The sequence below is a fragment of the Chrysoperla carnea genome, chromosome 1 (assembly GCF_905475395.1).
Source record: "Chrysoperla carnea chromosome 1, inChrCarn1.1, whole genome shotgun sequence".
Taxonomy (NCBI): Eukaryota; Metazoa; Arthropoda; class Insecta; order Neuroptera; family Chrysopidae; genus Chrysoperla; species Chrysoperla carnea.
In genome coordinates, this window is record NC_058337.1 from 55,426,730 (window position 1) to 55,447,995 (window position 21,266).

Sequence of the window (21,266 nt, forward strand, 5' to 3'; positions counted from 1 at the left end):
CAATTTTATCCAGAATTGCTTTATATTTTTGAAAAAAAGCTTTTCACAGCTAGAGATAGGAACAGATAGAGCGAAAATGTCGAAAAAGGTAGAATCTTAATATAAACCTAATTAATAGGGTATATATAATTAGTTAGCTCAATATCATGAAATTGTGAATATAGCGAATAATTTAAGTTTGGTTGAGATTATTAAAAATTCACTTCGGAATATTTGTACTTTTTATATATAGCAACAGGTTTCTATGCCTGTCGTTGCCCGGGTAAAGACTAAGGCCTATTTTATGATTGTGTTATGTTCGTACATCGTTGCCATTCACCGAAATGGGTTATGGTAACCTCGGTTCTCATTTAATGAGTGAATATACATTAAATGCCCGTCACTGTCCATAATTATATCTTCTCATCGCTTCCACAATTTTGATAATTACAGTAAATATTTAGGGATATGCTGGATTGGTAAAAATGTGGCCTGCGAACTTTTAACACTTCAAAGTAGTGATGTTGTTTTTGATTACCAATTTTATTATTATTATTTAGAATTATTTTTGCTTCATGCTAACCAATTAATGTAATTGCAGTAAGTTATTGTAGATTGATTTATAAGTAATTCTGTCGCAAGCTATTTATTAGCATGTCGCTTCAACTTTTTGAATTTAGCTTGTTGTTGGAAGTTCTTTTCTAAGCAGCAACAAGTCTTCAATTCAATAAAGAAAAGGAAGATATAAGTGTTATAAAACGCAAATACTAAGTAAATGTATGCACCCATATACACAAACGCGAACAAGGTTTTATAAAATTGGGTTCAATGCCCAATACGTCGTCAATGGTACTCTTCGCATCGCGTACACATGTACACACATATTTAACAATCTGCGCTAAGTTACCAAGCGAATCTCTTGCAATGTTCTTTTGCAATAATAGCATTTTTACATAGTCAATTATTTTTGCACACATTGGCTAATATTTCAGTTATATTTTCTCCGAAAATATAGAGCCATACAACGTATCGCAGATCAAAGAGTGGGATTGTGCTGTACAAAGCCACATAAAAACGGATTCTTTATTTGCCCAACTACTTATGGGCATATCTAACGACCCTTTTAGATCATATAATCAAATAATCAGGAAGTAGGGTTGTATCTAGACAGATGGATAAGCGAGCGTTAATTTCAGCAGTCCCTCCAACTAAAGAATTGTAAATTGGTATGCAAGTTACAATAGTTTCAAAAAAGTTATTTTAAGGAGAGTAAAATTCCCAACACCACTTTGCATTTTTTTATCCAAACACTATGTATTTTTTTCGGTTTTTAAATTTTAAAACCTCATCCGATTAAGTAAAGGGTTAATATTTGTTATTAACTTGAGTAATATAAAAATTTCATTTGTTATAAATAATAATTGAAACATATAACAAGGGGGAAATATGACCTTAGTGGTGGTTCTCTGCTATTCCTGATTTATGTAGAAATAATTCTTTAGGTGCATTATGAAAAAATTTTGAGAGTGAATTTTTATGATGCGCGCAACCTGCATGCTGAAGTAAGCTGCAATTTTTTAACACAATGAAGTTATCCGATAAACGAAATGTCACTCACAATCGACAAGGCTAGAAGACGGATGAAGTGTCACCTAGGAACACAATAGAAAAGATTATAAAATCGAAATCACAGTGTTCTATAGATAGGGTTTCTTATTTTTTAGTATATTTTTTATAGCCTCTATATATAATATATTACGTATACTAAGGTAAGTTCCCTGTTTGAAACGGTTCAAAATATTGATGTAAGGAACAAAATTTTGGTATAGGTGTTCATAAAATTACCTAATTACTCCATGTCCGGATGTTTGCCCGTCCGTCTGTCCGCCCTCCCGTGATCACGATGAGTCAAAAACGAAAAGAGATATCAAGCTGAAGCAGTAAATGCGTAATATAGGTCAATTGGGTCTTGGATTTGCAGGGCATATTGTAAACTGTTAAAGACAGAACAAAAGTTTAAAGGTAAAAATGTTTCTTATAAAAAAAAAAAAACTTTTATTTGAAACATTTTTTCGTAAACATCACTGTTTACCCGTGAGAGCGCAAATTAGAACCAAACTTTGATGTCTATTTTCTTTAAAACTTTAAAATAAAGGCAGTTGAAAATTTGAAGATAGCTACAACTAGTGATTTTGTGAAAGAATCTCGAAAACAAACAAAAAATTTTAGAAAATACTTGTCAAAAAATTCGAAAAAAATCGCAATAAGCAAAACAAATGGTGGCCGAAAAGCCGTCATAATTGTGTTGGTTTTTATCTCTTCTAACTCTTCTAAAACAATTGACTGAGTATTTCAATTCTGTCAATTTTTTACTTAACATGACTGGCATATATTATAATTTATTTGAACTTACTTAAAATGATATATTTATTGTAATTAAATGATTACATGTGGATCAGTCATAATTTATTTTAACATGTAGATATATTTAATATAAACGACGATGTGAAAAAGAATTCTTACTTTTCTGTAAGATCAAAGTGAGTGGTTTCAAAGTTTCTTTTAATATCTAAATGTAAAGTAAAAGTCTTTAAGCGGTATGTTTTTATTGATTGACATGTAGTAAAATTTGGGCGCCGTAGAATAAAAAACTAACAATTCAAACTTCGTAAATAAGCAACATTATGATAATAAGAACTTTCCAATAGCTGAAAGGAAACCTCTTAAAATAAAGCAATGTTGGAACTACAAGATTGACTTCAAATTTTTTTTAGTAAAAACGAATATTATGGAAACCGTAATAACCGCATTTGAAAAGACAGTGATATAGATAATACAAATTCAAGTTTAGAGTCTCGTAGAAGTCTTTTGCAACTTCTTTAATTGATTGAATATACTTTGAAAACATAGTTAAAAGTCTCTGAATACATATATGAATTTTTCTCTACACTCTATTAACTTAGTTTTTTCTTATTTTTGTAAAATGAATCGGAAATTGACTTGGTGCATATTTTAATCACGAAAAAGTTTTCATTAATTTTCGTATTTTGATGAGATCTTCTTTTCGTGTTTTTAATATCCTCGGGAGTAATCATACAAAACCTAAAAAGCTTACTTATTTCTTTTTTTGCCAACTGTATTTTTGTACCACCCACGTTAATTTGAAAATACGTTGTATGATTTAACGCCTGTCGGTTAAAACATTTTACGGTTAATACTTTAGCAAAATACAAAAAAAAAAACTTAACTATATATTTTTATTAATGTCAGTAAATTTAACTTTAAATACAAATTGATAAATAAAAATTAGCATATTTTTATTTGCAATTCATATATTTTTTTGCTGCACCGCGATTATTACAACAAAAATTAACTGCACTTTATTTTTTCTACTACCTACAAAACTGGTTTCGATTTATTAAGACTGCACAAAAATACAGAAGGGTATCAAGAGATTAAGTTAATTATTGAAGAATTTACATCCGTAGAGGTTGATTCGAACAACATTTTTGGACTTTTGCAACTTTGTGACGCACCAATTAAGAAAGTTGTCATTGCCGGGTTATTGACACCCTCTTTACTACGTAAAATTTCTATAAAGCATATTATTTCATTCTTGATAGTTATCCAAAAATTCCTTATTTGACCAATAACTTTTGCGCCTGCTTTTCATTAAAAGAGAGATTTCAGTCAATTCACTCTGATTGTTGGACGCTGTAAAAGCACTGGATTTAATGTTTACCGCAGTCACTTTTATTGGTACTGGATATCAAAAAGTTCTTAGCTTAGGTTAGGGTATATTGGCTGTCCACGAAGGACACTTAGGCTATAGAGCCCATTGTGATACCATATATGGGTTTTACCACCTTTCCGCTGATAATTTCATTTATCAGCTCAGAATTATTTTAAGCTGAGTGCATCTCCTCCATGCATATATCACGCACTACATCAGCCCATCACAAGTATTAATTAAATTAATTTTTTTGTGACGGCGGATTCTATAGCTCTTTATAGGCACTCATTCTTATCGTTAATCTTAGTTAACTAGATAAAGATCTATTCAGATGGTTATGTTTATTGCCATAATTGACGTCATGACAACGTCAGCCGTATATCTATTAGTCTCAACCAGGCCCCTACCGATAAAGAAGTCGATAGTCGTCGTTCAATAGGCATAACACGACCGATACAGAAATATAAAATAAAGAAATATATACAAACATTTTTTTGGTGAAACAAAATGTTCTATTACTGACTCTTAGTATAAGTCATGCTACGGAATACTAAAATCTATTCAATTTTAAGATATTGTTAATTAAATTAAATTTTAAGTACTATTCAAAAATAAATATTATGGTAACGACGAAATAATTATCTGTAAATTATCAATCATTTGAGTTTTTTTTAACGGTGTTCAAACATAACACAGTCAAATAAATGTTATCTGAAAAGATAAAATTAAACGAACATAAAACGACTTCCGTACTTAAACAACTAATTATTATTATTAATATTTTTTTTTACTTTTTTTTAAATAAATAAATAAAACCACACACAACATAACCGCAAATTATTTATAAAAAAAAAAATCTTTTTGTATTCACATGTAATATGCGATTAAAATATTAACTGGATGTAATTATTTATCGATAAAAACTTTTAAAGTATTATTTACTTTTAGGTAGAACGATCACGGTAAAAAACCAAGAACTTCTTCACATTTGTAAAATTACTTCAAACAAACTATCTTTAGAAATTCAATAGTAACACTTGGATAAAGGGCATCCTACTAATGATGCGATAGAGAAACGAGATTTTCTATAATTATTCGATAGATAAACAACAGATATGCGAGAGATAGACGATAATGTTTGTTTGGTAATCAAACTCTATTAGCTTTTAATCTTTGAAAATATACTAATCATCTTAGTTCTCTTTTATTTTTGAGCTTCGAATCCTAGTTAAACGTATAAACCGATCACACGACATTAATAATTATTATTTTCATTTGAATACCAACGATTTTAAACGATAAAAACGAGAAGAGGCAAGCCGATAGAAAATTTTTACAAGTCGAAACAATACAAGATACATGTTACGATTCCGGAGCTCAAAAGAATTAGTTCCCGAATTCGTATCCCCGGAACTGTTGAGTTTTACCAACTTTAATGAAAGTTAAATTCACAAATAAGTAGTAAATTTACATGAATTTCTTTCAATAAAAACTTTTATTATGATTTTCATTAGATACACGGCAACATTTCTTTATACATATCAATTTTTCATCTTAATCTTTAAATATTACGCATTTCAGTGCAAAAATGTATTTGTTATATAATTTTGTTATTAAAAACAAGTGAAAACAAACAATTGACTGAGTTAATTGTTGAAATATCATGTATAGACAGTGTTGATTACCCTGTCACATAGTAAGTAAAACAAAATTATTTCATTAAGAACATTTGAATTAGTATTTTTACCAGGCAGTCTAATAATTAATTACCAAAAATGTCACTGTTCGCCAAATTCGGGACTGTGTAATGCTAGTTGATAAAAGACAATTCTACTAAAAGCAGCTCTCCATAAAGTAAATAATAAATAAAATATTATGTACTCAAGACATTCATTTAAAAATCTGATTTACCGCAACCTATTTCTTTTACGCTTGTAAATTACTTGAAATGGATTCCGGAAAATACGTAGAATTTCAATGTAGAATTTTTCTCGTTTATAATACTTTCTTCTTTTTTTCTATTGTGCTGATTTTAAGGCGCTCTGGCAACCCAGGTCTTTGGCAACTGCACTTAAATACAATATTTGGATAAACTTATAGGTGAACAAACAACAGGCGAGAACATTTGGTTTTATATATTAGGAGATTTAGTTTCATCGATTTTAACAATTTGATCGTTTGGAGGCAATGGCGTTCTTCGTTGAGAAGAGCATACGTGGCTTACGGAGGCTGGTTCGTTGCATTCTGGGCATGTTTTTCATTTTCTTTATTTTGTATAAGGAAAAAAATCACAGAAATGAATTCATAATTTGTGAACCAACCAAAATAACTTGTTATATTAATATTGTTTCTGAGTTGTGCGTAGGAAATCGTGAATACGGTAATCGATCTACCTTAAAATATTTATTTATTTTAATCAAACAGATGTTGTTTTATCAAATAAATATTCATTTTTTCATTCAATTCGTTTTTAAAATCAAAAGATTCTTATCGTTATATATGTAATTGGTTTTTATTTTTACTCTTAATTCGTGTGGGTTTTTAGCTGTAAATATGAAGCATGACAAAAAAACTGTCGTATTCATACTTGTCTGTTTAAGTTGATAATGATGTCAGGCGAATAGCTTTTTATAACAGAAATTTTTTCATTTTATTAAAATTAAAACGAGGCAGGAATATCTGGATAAAAATAATAATCAGTGCTGTTTTTGATCGTTATTGTCGATACTTCAAATTTAAAAATAAAGTTGCTTGTAGTTAGTTTCGTAAAACATTATTTCTACCATATTCAGCATATATACACGGTGACCGTAACTCGATGATCATAGCTAAAGAGTGTATTTTCTGAACAATTTTGAATCGAAAGTGGTTTTTGGACTTTTGTCCAAAACCCAATAGTTAAGGAGTCACTATTAAATTTAACCAATAAAGTTTGCTGATTCATTAAAAATTTGATAGAAAGCTGCCCTGGAACTGCAGGTGTAGAAAGAAATGAACTTATTCAGCTCAAAATATACACTTCTTTGGATATCCTGAATGTGTCCGAACAGGAGAAAATAAAACCTGTGGTAGAATACCTTAAACATATTCTTAACAAAAGGGAGGCGTACGCCAAATGAAGCCGTCTATGTTTCCATTTTTATATTAGAATGACTATTTTTCTTTTATACCATGTATATATGAAATATACATAGTATATTAAGTTTAGTCCCGCTTAAGTCCCCGAGTTTGTAACGCTTAAAAATATTGATGCTACGAAAAAAATTTTGGTATAGGTGTTCATAGAATCATCTAACTAGTCCATTTTCGGTTTCCCGTCCGTCCGTCCGTTTGTCAACACGATAACTCAAAAATGAAAAAAGATATCAAGCTGAAATTTTTACAGCACACGCAGGACGTAAAAAGTGAGGTCGAGTTCGTAAATGAGCAACATAGGTCAATTGGATCTTGTAAACCGTTAGAGATAGAACAAAAGAAAAAACATCTCTGTTTACTCTCGAGGGCACACATTCGATGCAAATTTTATAGTATGTATTATATGGGATAATCAGTTATGTATGCGTGACATGTATAAGTAGATGTGTAATCAACACTGTCTATACATGGTATTTCAACAATTAGCTCAGTCAATTGTTTGTTTTCACTGATCCCTTATGTTTTTTTGTATTATTTAATATTGTTACTACTATTATTACTATTATTATTATTATAAGTCTTACATTTTGATTGAAGGAAGTTATATATTTATTAATTTTTTTCAATTTATTGTATAAATTTTTAATTTCTTATGTCAAATAAAGAAAATATACTTAATGATAAGCTTTTAATGCTTTATTGCTTTACTCAAAGCGTAACAAACTTAATTTAACAATACAAGTTTAATACCTTTAGTGGGCATAAATTATTAAGTAAAAAACCAGACTTATTACAGAAAAATTTGTACATGAATAATAAATATGCAAAACAAATAAACAAAGAAACTTTCATTGTTTCAGAGTTTTAGAGTTATCTAAATAAATAAATAGATGGTAGATCCGTTGGTATTTCTATTTATTCTCTATTATAGTTAAACTATATATTCGTTTGTTTTTAAATATTATGTATTATAATTAGTCTAGTGTATAATGGTATATAATATACTATGACGTCATATAATTGCTCAATTAAAAATATTGGTGGTGACCTCTGCAGGATACAGGATGTGTGATATATTTTATGATTACCTCATAACTATTGTTTAATATTAGTGTATTTATTTATATAAATTATATATGCATGTATGTATGTATATTATAATATATGTTTTGTTTTAAAACTATTTTAGTGTGGTTTAATAAATACTATACAAATATAAATATACAGAATGAGACAGAAAATTAAAAGGGAATACTGGTTGGAAATTTTGTACATGGTCTAGCCGTTTTATTTCAAACTTTTCCATAGTTATGACATACTGCATTGTTTGTCAATTTTTATGGATGATCATTTAAGTAAGTCTATGGATTGAACATTATTCAACATAGAAAATTTAATTAAATAGGCTTTTGTCCTAAATTTGAAAAATTGATTTATATGTTACATTAGTAACATATTCAAAAATTATTTACCTTATGTATTTTGTATTTTAAAAAACCAATTCAAATTTAGTACTTAAACCTGTATGATGTCACTTCACGACATGTTATATGTTTTTGTGTTAGTAAGCTTACATAGTCTTTCATATGATGTGACGTAGTATCATGAAAGAACATCTGATCTGTGTTTGCTGTCACGTGATTGGATGCATATGTTTATGAAAATTATTATCTAAAAATATTAGTGATCCTTAAATTTTATTAAAATTAATTTTGTATCTGTACTTCCAATCTGCGGTAATCTTGACCTTCACCGAGCAGGATCGGGTTCAATTCCTGATTCAGCTAAAAACTATAAAAAAAGGTAAGAATATCCTTTTTAAAAATCTTTATTTCTGTTTATTGTAAGTAACGATACGAGACTGTATCTAAGTTAACCGATGAGAGACCGAGATCATATACTCCATTAAGTACAAAAGTAGTTCATAGGATTTCAATCACACATTGGAGTCGTCACAATAATCTGTATATAGAGGTTACAAAAACATTTGGCTATATTAAAAATCACACCCTATATAAAATAACAATACAAATTACTAGCTATATAGTATCTAGCAGCTAGAATAGCTTTATGCTAGTATTACAAAACCTCATAAAAACACTTCCATTCCCTTTGTGTATAATACTAAAAACCATAACAGTTTGTTTCTAGTCACACATGATAGGTAGGTTGAGATAATAATATTTAAACACATTTGAACAGTAATATTTAGAATTTTGTGAAAATTTTAGTGGTTTTTAATACCAAAAACACACAAACCTATTCCATCGAGTGTTTTAGTTTCAAGCGTTAAATATTTGGTTTTCAAAATTCAATTCAAGAATTTTATTCAGGTATTTGCAATCATTAATTAAAATATGAATTTTTGTGAAAAATATGTTTGGATGATGTCACTAATCCTCACTCGTGATGGTGTCACTAATTCTCATTCGTTATTTTACTCCCTCCCTTCCTAAATGTTTATATTTTTAGTATCTAATGTTGTAACTACAATGGATGACAAGGCAAAAATAGGTATTCATTAAAGCCAGTTCTTATTCCTAATACCTACATATTTTCAACATTTCCCTTGTACACAAGTTTAGCCCTAGTCCCTTGCAAAAAACTCTATTAATGAACAGAGTTTTTCGCCTAATTATCTATCAAATTATAATTTTAGGAAAACGACACTCTGTCAACAGTACACTAAATTCATTTATAAATTATTTACTTTTAACTCTTAACTGGAATAAGGTCAATTAGCTGGAATAAAGTCAGCTCTTTTATCATAAATATTGTCAGACAAATAATACTGAATTACCTCTTATTTCTACTCTACGATTAAAACGGTTGTAATTGTATACGTAAATCGAATAAAAACTAGATGCAAACTAATTATGCCGGAAAAACCAAAAAACTATTTTCTAAACCATCATCCTAATTAAGTCAGTAAAAAAGGGCGTAAAATCATACGTCATCTCAATGTGTTTTGGAATTCGCTTAAAGAAAATTTAATTTAATTTTGATATTTATTTAGATCAAAAATGCCTTAATGTTATGTCAAATGTTAAATTGTAGGGAAAAAACCCTTAACATAGGAATAAAAACACAGAAAACAAGTGAAATTTACAAAATATAAAAAAAAACTCCGACAACTTTTTCAGGTACGGAACCCTAAACTCGCTCCTGAAACCTATGAAACCTGAAGAACACTCTCCATTAAATTACCTCACCTAAAAGCCATATTGAGTCGATTATGAAGATCATCAACATTTTTTTAGCTTTTTCGGGTACGGAACACTCCCCATTAAATTTCACAGACAGACAGACAGACACAAACACAAAGCGGTTAACTTATAACACCCCTTTTTTCTAGTTTGGGAGTTAAAAACGCGTTCACTTAGCTGATGATCTTCTTATAGCAATTACATATTTTTTAACTCAACGATTTCAATACTTATTTCAAGAAAATAAGTAATAGACTGTTTAATAATTTTCTCGCACCAAAATATATTTACCAACTATACCATGTTAAGAACATATTTTCTTGCAAAAAACTTTTTTTACAGTGAATTTATTAACTGTCAATATGACTGTTTATTCACTGATAGAAAGAGAAGTTTGCGGACGATTCTCGTTCTCGTAGGTATAGAAAAAAATACCAACAGAAGAAAATAAAGGAGGATTTGAGAATCTGCTAGAGATTCTACTTTACATGATATAAAAGTAAGTTGGTAGTAGGAACCTGCCATTATCTCCTAAAAATTACACAATGAATAATAAAATAATAACATTAATTTGGTACTCTTTAAGTTATTTAATTAAATCTGTTTACGTCTGGTCTGGTCTGGTCTGGTCTGCGGTACATAAATTGAACAAAACACACAATTGAATGAATATGAATGAATCACTTTTTAAGCAGTCAACAACGAACGACACATACAAAAAAATCATTTATTTGGTTGACGAATCTTTTTATTATAACTAAAATCATTAATTATAATAATTGAATCATTTTACTTAAATTACCGTATTATTTTCAACATGAATAAATGCATTATATACCACTGTAAAATATACCAAGCATATAAGATAAGTGCTGGAGAAAATTAAACTTAACTAACTACTTATGTTGTCTCAGCTTCTTATTGAAAATACACATAGAGCTGGAGATTATTGTAAAAATGTTTCATTTTTCTTTAATCAGGCAAGATAATTGTTTTCTTTCAAAGCTGTTTATCATGCGACACATAGCTTTTTACAAGCTTAGTTCCACAAATTGGCATGTTTCGCTAGGGTGGTAAACTGCTATTGCACGTAAAATCGGCAAGAAAGATATAACTAATTACGTATTCGTATAGAAAAAATAACTTATGAAGTCGTGCGTATGTTCTTGCGCACTCGAGTACTCGAGTGGTAAAAGTACTCTTATCGTTCGTGTCTCTAATTAAACTCTCGAGTGAAATTGAAATTTAACACATTTGTATTACAATATTCTATGTATTCTAGCATTATTAGCGAATTGTTGAAGGAAATAGAGCTATTGCTTTTGTACTAATGATGGAATTTGGAAAAAATTATTCAAATGTTCATAATTCTACCTAATAAATGTCAAAACTGACCAACGTTAGAATTTATACATATGTACAAAATTTTGATTTTTTTCAAAATAAAAAATATTTTTGTATTCTCTCGGTTATATCTACTATTCGGTTATATCAATAGTTTAATTTTATTTAAAAATAATTAAGTGAAATTTTCTCCTAGCTAATGCTATCTAAATAAATCTGTCAATCTTTTTTAAACCCCGAACTAAAAAAGGTGTTATAAGTTTGACCGCTATGTATGTGTGTCTGCCTGTTTATGGCATCGTAGCGATTAAACGGATGGACTAAATTTGATATTTTTGGTTGTCTTTCTTTGAAGGGTAATTTAATGGAGAGTGTTCTTAGATATGTTTCAAATGCGAGTTTAGGGTGCCGTAGCAGAAAAAATTGTCGGGGATTTTTAAAATTTTGTAAATTTCAATTGTCAAATTAAGTTACCTACGTTGTAATTTGTACAATAATTATCTAAAAAGAAAATTTACCAAAATTTGATACGATGATCTCCAGATCTATTATCCTATTGTGAAGGTACTTACTAAGTTCAAATCAAGCCATACATACTCATCACTGTCAGTGAATTATAGTTGACTGTAGATTATAAACAAGTATACAGTCAGTATATTACAGTGTAGGTTTTAATAAATTATACATGTAGTTTAATTTAAATTAAGAGGAGTATATTTGATTACCAGGAGCGGAGACAATCAAGTTAATTAAAGGCTTTCATCAAATCGTTATTTTCAATTAGTCTATATCTATCAAATCAAAACTTGACAAATTCAGTTGCTTTTTATACGTATTTTACATCAAAGATCATAAAATCCATTTATTGTCAAATACATCCTATAGGGGCATTTAAAGGCAATTTTTTGCAATTCAACATATAAAATTTGTGGATTTCTCAAACATTTTAAATAAATTATTTTAAATTAAAATAACACGAAATATATCTTCGTAATAGTACATGTAGAGCAAACTACAATAACAACAAAATCTTGTAAAACGCCAATTTTACTATATATTAATACGCCACTGCTTTTATCAGCGTTGTAAAGACATGACTAAGAATTTGGAAGTTGTGTTGTATTTTAATGAGTTTATTAAATAAGTGATGAGAATAATTTTCCTATGGTTTTCACATTTTCCAAGAACTGTATCATAAAACGATTCTCAATTTGGTTAGAGAAACGAATATATATAAGATGTCGCAGTGGAAGTCTTTTTGTTGATCGGACGGGTTATGGCGCGCAATTTCAAGAGAAGATCTACTAAATCGATATTAGTTATATGGAGTTGGCACTACTGTATTTGGTACAACTTAAGTGTCAATGGATTTGAACAAACGTAAGTAATCTCAATTAAATTTCAATATTCTGTTTATTCAATTTCTTTTTTAGTAAAATTTTATAAATCGTTTCTACTATTCACAATTACATTTCTTTCGGTTTTATCAAACGTATATTGCAAAACAATGGTGAATTTAGTACAATTTATTTGACATGTGAATGAGTAGATACATAACCTAGGTTTTGTATTTAATAAAAATAGAAAAAATTTAATATTTGTTTTAGGACAACACAACTTAATATTAATATTGGCGATGGTGATTCCTGGTGAGTTTCTTTTAAAGGTAAAGGTGCATACGGATATGTTACTATATTATTTCTTTTTTTTTTTAATAATAGGGATACATATACATATGCACATTCGGTCAAGGGCCGTTTGCCGTTACAGTACGGGCGAGATGTATGGATCTTCGAATCAATTGGATCGTCTTCACCACCACCTGGTGCCGTGAAATTGAGAGTGGTTGTCCCTTGTCGTTAATATGCGGCTATTGGCCAACACTAATGGGACAAGGGCCACTCGACGGGTTGATTAACGGATGCACCCGGAATCACCACACACGGTAATAAAAAAAAAAAACTTAACTAATATTATTTCCTAAATCTAAAATATATGGTAAACCTCCAACCTTTTATTAATGTCAATTTTTATTTGTTTTAGAATATGTCCTTTTTGGCCGATAAATTAGTTTGGTAAAGAAAAAAAAAATCAGATAAATGCAGACTTACATATTCATTAACGAAACGGGACCGGGGGCTGAACAACCGGACGGCCAGGAGAGATTCGCAGCAGCACACAGCGGATTCACTGGTGATCCTCGAGGTATACTAGATTTTCCTTTATATCGTGTTGATCGAATCGATTTGCATGCGGTGGTGTGCCGTTGATGGGCGATGTTGAATTCCCAGACAATAAAGGATGAAATAACCATGCGGTCGTCCACTCGAAACTTGTATCACCAGGACACTACTCGTGAGTACCGGTCGTTGTTTTTTTTCTGTTTTATTGTTTCTGATTAATAAGTCGTTGTCGATCCATTAATTATAATTACGATGTTGGTCCGATTTGATTAAAGTTCGATTTGATTTTACTTCTGTTTATTAATCGTTGTTGATTTATTAATTTTTTTTTTTTAAATCCACGATGTCGATCCAATTTTAATTAATGTCGATTTTATTTTACTTCTGTTTATTAATCGTTGTTGATTTATTAATTTTTTTAAATCCACGATGTCGGTCCAATTTTAATTGATGTCGATTTTTATTTTACTTGTTTAATAATCGATGTCGATTGATTAATTTTTTGGTCACGAATCAATATAAATTCCGAGCTCTTTACTTGCTCGATGCAAAGGTTAAAGTAAGTGGTTTTTTTTTATCAAGAAGACCATCAGGTCACTTGTTGTTTTTGTTTTATTAGTGCCTGGTGCCGCCGTGATCCAATCACGACCTTTCGCGCCGTGTTTACCGCTTGCGATGCTGCGTGCGAATCTCTGTTTGTGCGTCGTGTGCCTGGCCATTCGGGTGTCCACTTTCGGCCATTTTTATATTTTTATGAATTGTAATGAGAAAAAAAAAATTGTATTTTAAATGCATCAATAAATAAATTTAGTTATGACCTTTTTCCTTTTTTTTTTTGAAATGATTTTTTTTTTTTGGGGAACTCAAATTGTTTTTTAATTTTAAATTAAATTTGAATATTTACTGACATTTGTTTGTTTTTTTTTTTTTTTGTAAATTTTTGTAAATTTTTTTGTAAATTTTTTCTCTTTTTTTTTTTTGTTCGGTGGGTGTGATGCAGCCTAAGTCGAAACTCCTTGTATAACACAATTCCTCAAGCATTCATTCTTTGAACCCAATTGGCAACAATTAATGAAGATTTTATTAATTTTACTTTTTTAATAAAAAAATTTTTATTTTATTTTTATTTTTTTTTGTTTGTTTGTGTTGTAGCCTTGGATCCAGGAGGGTATTATACGAGTGGAAATATGAGCATCGTCTCATCCACCCCCACTGGCTAAAATGCTACGGCATTCCCTCTACTCTCTCATTGTAGGGCTTAATGTCTTCAATGTGGGCTTTATATCGCGTATGAGTGTCTACGCACTCTAGCTCGCATGAGACCGGTGACGTGAAGCGTAAGATGCGTCGGGGCGTAGACCACCTGGGTATGAATTTCTGCGCCTCGTCGAAATTGGCCAATCCGTGCACCTTTTGCAGAACCACTTGGCCTTCGGAGAAATGGTGTTGCTGGGGCCGTTTTGCGTTATGAAAACGTCTGAGGCGTTCGTGTGCCTTCTCTAGGGCCTCGTTAACGTTATCCTGTGAGGGAGGGGGTTCGACACCTATTAACTCCTGGAGGTTCCAACGCAGGCCGAGAGGGCTTTCCATTTCCCGGTTTAGGAATATTGAGGCCGGGGTGTTTTGGGTGGCTTCGTGAAACTGGCTATTGTGAGCATGTTGGAAGTAGTGTATGTATTTGTCCCATTCCCTATGTGATGGGGCGTATTGCTTTAGCAAAATGGTCAGTTTCATTTTGAGATCTCTGTTTACTCTTTCGGAGGCGTTAGAAGAAGGTCTATATGGGCTAGTGAGGAGGTGTTTTATCCCCCATTTGAGGCACATGTGTTTGAATTTAACACTAGTGAAACACCTAGCGTTGTCCGTAGATAGATATTTGGGGGGTCCGTAGCGAAGCCAAATCTTGTTCAGGGTGTCAACGGTTACTGCTGCGGTGACGCGTCTGACGGGTATAGTCTCCAGCCACTTGCTGAATCCGTCCAGCATCACTAGGGTATATCGGAACCCATTCCTGGAAGCCACTAGGGGGCCTACGTGGTCTATGTAAACACGTTCCCAGGTGTGTTTAGGGACCGTTGATGCTAGGGGTGCGCCAGAAGCGCGGTTTGATGGTTTACAGCGTTGACACTCTGGACAGGACCTGACATATTTTTGGACGTCCTTATAGAGACCCGGCCACCAAAAGCGACGGGCGATTCGACGATGTGTGACGCAAATTCCACAATGACTTGCCGTTACGGAGTCGTGGTAGAAGAACATTATCATGTTTCTGATGGCTTTGGGGACAGAAATTCGTCTCAGGCGATGTTTCCCCACGAGTTTCACCAGGACGTCAGATTTGAGGGCATATCCTGTGACATCTTCCCCAGATTCAATTCTGGAGATGATGAGTCTATGCTCTTCATCTTCTTCCTGGTGTTTTCGTAGAGAGGCAAAGCTTTGGGGCACCTCGTCCAAAAAGTGGATTTTAGCGCCATCAGAGGGTGATAGGGGGTTAAATTTAGGGAGGGTCGAAACTTCGGGGGTACCTTGTATTGTGAAAAGCCTACTCAAGGCGTCGGCCACGGCGTTACGAGTGCCACGAATGTGCTCTATGTCAAATTCGAAACGAGACAGTTTTAATGCCCAGCGGCCCACACGACCCAATTGCTTTGGGTGGTTGAAAATGAAGGACAGAGCGGCGTTATCGGTTTGAAGCAAGAACTTGGTCCCTAGGAGATATTGTTTGAACTTTTCCAGGGCCCAAACGATAGCGAGGGCTTCCTGTTCGTAAACTGGATAGTTTTGTTCCGCTGCTGTGAGCTTTCGGCTAGCATATTGAATGGGGTGTAGACCGTCTGGGAAATGTTGCATAAGTACGGCCCCGAGCGAGTTCTGGCTCGCGTCCGTCTGGACGATGAAACGCCTTTTGAAGTTGGGGAAGGCTAGAACGGGGGCTTCTGTTAGGGCTCGCTTGACATTGGCAAAGGCTTCGAGTTCTCTATCTCCGAAATGGAATTTGACATCCTTTTTCTTCAGCTGATTTAGGGGTGCGATGACCTCGGCGAAGTTTGGAATGAAGCGAGCGAAAAAGGATGCCATACCTATGAAGGACCTTAACTGTCTGAGGGTTCGGGGTACCCGGAGATCCGATATAAGGGCCACCTTTTCTTTGTCGACTTCGACCCCAGCTGATGAGATGACAAAGCCTAGAAATTTGATTGACGGCATGCATAGTTGCATCTTTTTTGGCTTAACCGTCAATCCAGCGTTTCGTAGTCTTTGGAAGACTATTTCTAGGTGTTCTAGGTGACTTTCGAAGCTGGGGCTGTAGACGAGGATGTCGTCAAAGTAGGGGATGACACACTTATATCTCAGATCCGCGAATAATCCAAATATCAGACGATTAAGGGCCACCGGGGAGACACTCAGGCCAAACGGGACCTTAACAAATTCGAAGTGAGCCGTCGGGGTGGAGAAGGCCGTGTATTTTCTGCTCGAATCTGATAGTTTGATTTGATAAAAAGCTGAACACAAATCGATCGAACTGAAGAAGGCTGCTCCCCCCAGGCATTGAAAAATGCTGTCTGCATTCGGGCTTGGGTAAGCGTCGAAGACAACTTTGGAATTTAGTTTCCTGTAGTCGATGCATAGCCTTGGGGAACCATCCTTCTTTTTTATTAAAAAGGCAGGTGAGCAGTACGGGCTTTTGGATTTTATTATGACGCCCTGGTCCATTAGGCTGTTAATATGTTCGTCCATTTCTTTGGCCTTAGGTGGAGATAGAGGGAAGGGTGGGCTTCTCACAGGTATGTCGTCCTTCATCTGAATCGAGTAGTCATAGTCCCGGGCACAGCCAATTCTGTCCGTTAAAACGTCGTCAAACCCGGCCATTAGCTCGTTTAATAGCTTTTGTTGCGGGCGTGATAGAGTCGGGGACATGATGGCATTACATTCGCTACCATACGGTTGGGCTGTAAATGGGATGTTACGCAGTGGATCGAATCCGAAAACCACCGTGGAATTGATGAAATCCAGTTTGGCTTTCATCTTGCAAAGCGCGTCCACTCCCAACAGTAAGTCATAGGTTAAGCCGTGTAAAATCGGAAAACTCATTGGCCATGAAAATTGACCAATTTTTATTGAACAATGTAATTTATTGTTTAGTGTATTAATTGCACCATTGGCCAAGGTGACGTTGAAGGTGGATTTTGTCAAATGGCCCAGTTTCAGCTTAACTATGGAGGTAGCGAATTTTTTGGAACAGAAACTGTCTGTAGCTCCGGAGTCTAAGAGACAAATGAAGGAAAGAGGCCCCACCTTCACAGTGATCGTAGGGATGGAGGTCCTACGAGGTTCGTACGCCAGGAGTTTGCGACGGCCAACTAAGGCGCGAGGGCGTCTTCGAATGAAGGTGGATGAAGTTTCGTGTAAGTTGGAGGTTTCTAAAAGTTTTTTGTGGTTTTTGTGGTTTTGTAATGACTGTCTGCTTTTTCTGTTTTAGGTTCCATTTCCTGATAGAGGGATTCTCGGTCACTGATTTGCCTAATTTCGCGGGCGACTAGGTCGAGGTCCATAAAGCTTTGAGGGATGGCCTTGAATTTGCATAGGTCGTAAGTTTTACGGTTCATGCGAGCCCAGAGCAGCACGATGACCTCTGATTCCGACATGGACGTGCCGAGAATTTTTGACTTTAGTTTGATATCCTCGATGAACGATATAAATGATTCCTCTGGCTTTTGCCACCGGTGTAGATGTTCGGACACTAGAAGAGAGCGGTCGGCTGGACCAAAGAAATCATCGAGTATGCGGCCTCGAATTACTTCCCATGATGGAGCATATTTAATATTGTGGGCCCACCATCTCTGGAAGTCACCTTCACAAAATTGAATGAGGTGGGTCATAAGAGGTTTTTCGTGGAGGATGCCAAGATCTGATAATTTTTCTACGTCCTCCATGAATTGAATGATACCAGCTTTGGAAATGCCGTCACACTTCGAAACGTTTTTAAAAAAGGTATTGATATCAACTTTATAATTAATTTTGTACATTTCATTGTCACCAATTGAGCTGTTTGTGTGTTTAGGTTCAACTAAACCCTGAGCGTGGGGCGATTGGGGAATATTTCGACTTAGACTACATAACAACTCACCCATATTTATCAATTGGTTCTCCATGGCCTGAAGACGATGTTGGTTGTCAGCACTAAGTTCGGTTTGGGTTCTTATAAAGTCAAACACACGTGATGGAGGCGATTGATGTGTCGAAGTTGATGGAGCTGTTGACGTTGAGAATGTGGTGGCTGTTGTGGACGTCGATGTTGAAGGCGCCGTCGTGAAATCGAGCCATGGAAGTTGGTTGACTACTGTAGTTGGCGGCGGTGCGACGGGTACTGACATTGTTGTTGGCGGCGTTGTGAAGCCCGGAGAAGTCACCTCGGGTTGTGGATTACAGCTGGTGGCGGGTGTGAATATGCGTCCGCTCCTGGTGTCCGGCATGTTAGACTCCGCGATTGTTCAACGATTGTATATGTAAGTGTTATAGAAAACAGAAAAAGATTTGTAGAAATAAGCTTAGTTAAAAAGAAATATTGAAAAAATTAAATTTATGGGATTATACGATTAATACGTTGTTTATTTTCAATTTGTCTTAGATAACGCTGATTGAAAATTACGCCATTTACCATACGCTTTGCTACCATAAAACGATTCTCAATTTGGTTAGAGAAACGAATATATATAAGATGTCGCAGTGGAAGTCTTTTTGTTGATCGGACGGGTTATGGCGCGCAATTTCAAGAGAAGATCTACTAAATCGATATTAGTTATATGGAGTTGGCACTACTGTATTTGGTACAACTTAAGTGTCAATGGATTTGAACAAACGTAAGTAATCTCAATTAAATTTCAATATTCTGTTTATTCAATTTCTTTTTTAGTAAAATTTTATAAATCGTTTCTACTATTCACAATTACATTTCTTTCGGTTTTATCAAACGTATATTGCAAAACAATGGTGAATTTAGTACAATTTATTTGACATGTGAATGAGTAGATACATAACCTAGGTTTTGTATTTAATAAAAATAGAAAAAATTTAATATTTGTTTTAGGACAACACAACTTAATATTAATATTGGCGATGGTGATTCCTGGTGAGTTTCTTTTAAAGGTAAAGGTGCATACGGATATGTTACTATATTATTTCTTTTTTTTTTTAATAATAGGGATACATATACATATGCACATTCGGTCAAGGGCCGTTTGCCGTTACAGTACGGGCGAGATGTATGGATCTTCGAATCAATTGGATCGTCTTCACCACCACCTGGTGCCGTGAAATTGAGAGTGGTTGTCCCTTGTCGTTAATATGCGGCTATTGGCCAACACTAATGGGACAAGGGCCACTCGACGGGTTGATTAACGGATGCACCCGGAATCACCACACACGGTAATAAAAAAAAAAAACTTAACTAATATTATTTCCTAAATCTAAAATATATGGTAAACCTCCAACCTTTTATTAATGTCAATTTTTATTTGTTTTAGAATATGTCCTTTTTGGCCGATAAATTAGTTTGGTAAAGAAAAAAAAAATCAGATAAATGCAGACTTACATATTCATTAACGAAACGGGACCGGGGGCTGAACAACCGGACGGCCAGGAGAGATTCGCAGCAGCACACAGCGGATTCACTGGTGATCCTCGAGGTATACTAGATTTTCCTTTATATCGTGTTGATCGAATCGATTTGCATGCGGTGGTGTGCCGTTGATGGGCGATGTTGAATTCCCAGACAATAAAGGATGAAATAACCATGCGGTCGTCCACTCGAAACTTGTATCACCAGGACACTACTCGTGAGTACCGGTCGTTGTTTTTTTTCTGTTTTATTGTTTCTGATTAATAAGTCGTTGTCGATCCATTAATTATAATTACGATGTTGGTCCGATTTGATTAAAGTTCGATTTGATTTTACTTCTGTTTATTAATCGTTGTTGATTTATTAATTTTTTTTTTTTAAATCCACGATGTCGATCCAATTTTAATTAATGTCGATTTTATTTTACTTCTGTTTATTAATCGTTGTTGATTTATTAATTTTTTTAAATCCACGATGTCGGTCCAATTTTAATTGATGTCGATTTTTATTTTACTTGTTTAATAATCGATGTCGATTGATTAATTTTTTGGTCACGAATCAATATAAATTCCGAGCTCTTTACTTGCTCGATGCAAAGGTTAAAGTAAGTGGTTTTTTTTTATCAAGAAGACCATCAGGTCACTTGTTGTTTTTGTTTTATTAGTGCCTGGTGCCGCCGTGATCCAATCACGACCTTTCGCGCCGTGTTTACCGCTTGCGATGCTGCGTGCGAATCTCTGTTTGTGCGTCGTGTGCCTGGCCATTCGGGTGTCCACTTTCGGCCATTTTTATATTTTTATGAATTGTAATGAGAAAAAAAAAATTGTATTTTAAATGCATCAATAAATAAATTTAGTTATGACCTTTTTCCTTTTTTTTTTTGAAATGATTTTTTTTTTTTGGGGAACTCAAATTGTTTTTTAATTTTAAATTAAATTTGAATATTTACTGACATTTGTTTGTTTTTTTTTTTTTTGTAAATTTTTGTAAATTTTTTTGTAAATTTTTTCTCTTTTTTTTTTTTGTTCGGTGGGTGTGATGCAGCCTAAGTCGAAACTCCTTGT

At 33.5% G+C, this 21,266-nt stretch overlaps 1 protein-coding gene and 1 long non-coding RNA gene across 3 annotated transcripts in view; one reads left to right on the forward strand and one right to left on the reverse strand.

The window, feature by feature from the left end:
• The window catches only part of LOC123290547 (division abnormally delayed protein), a 251,800-nt gene that overhangs the window by 68,054 nt on the left and 162,480 nt on the right, over positions 1–21,266 (reverse strand). The gene's annotated exons all lie outside the window — the stretch shown is intronic.
• On the forward strand, positions 13,694–20,252 carry LOC123290548. 2 transcript variants are annotated; one of them, XR_006534881.1, is made up of 10 exons: positions 13,694–13,752; positions 14,733–17,251; positions 17,336–17,635; positions 17,727–17,989; positions 18,064–18,575; positions 18,646–19,090; positions 19,213–19,444; positions 19,672–19,713; positions 19,786–20,009; positions 20,108–20,252. It is a non-coding gene; the product is annotated as an uncharacterized LOC123290548 (long non-coding RNA). The 2 variants fall into 2 exon arrangements; XR_006534880.1 differs by having other exon boundaries at positions 14,733–17,635.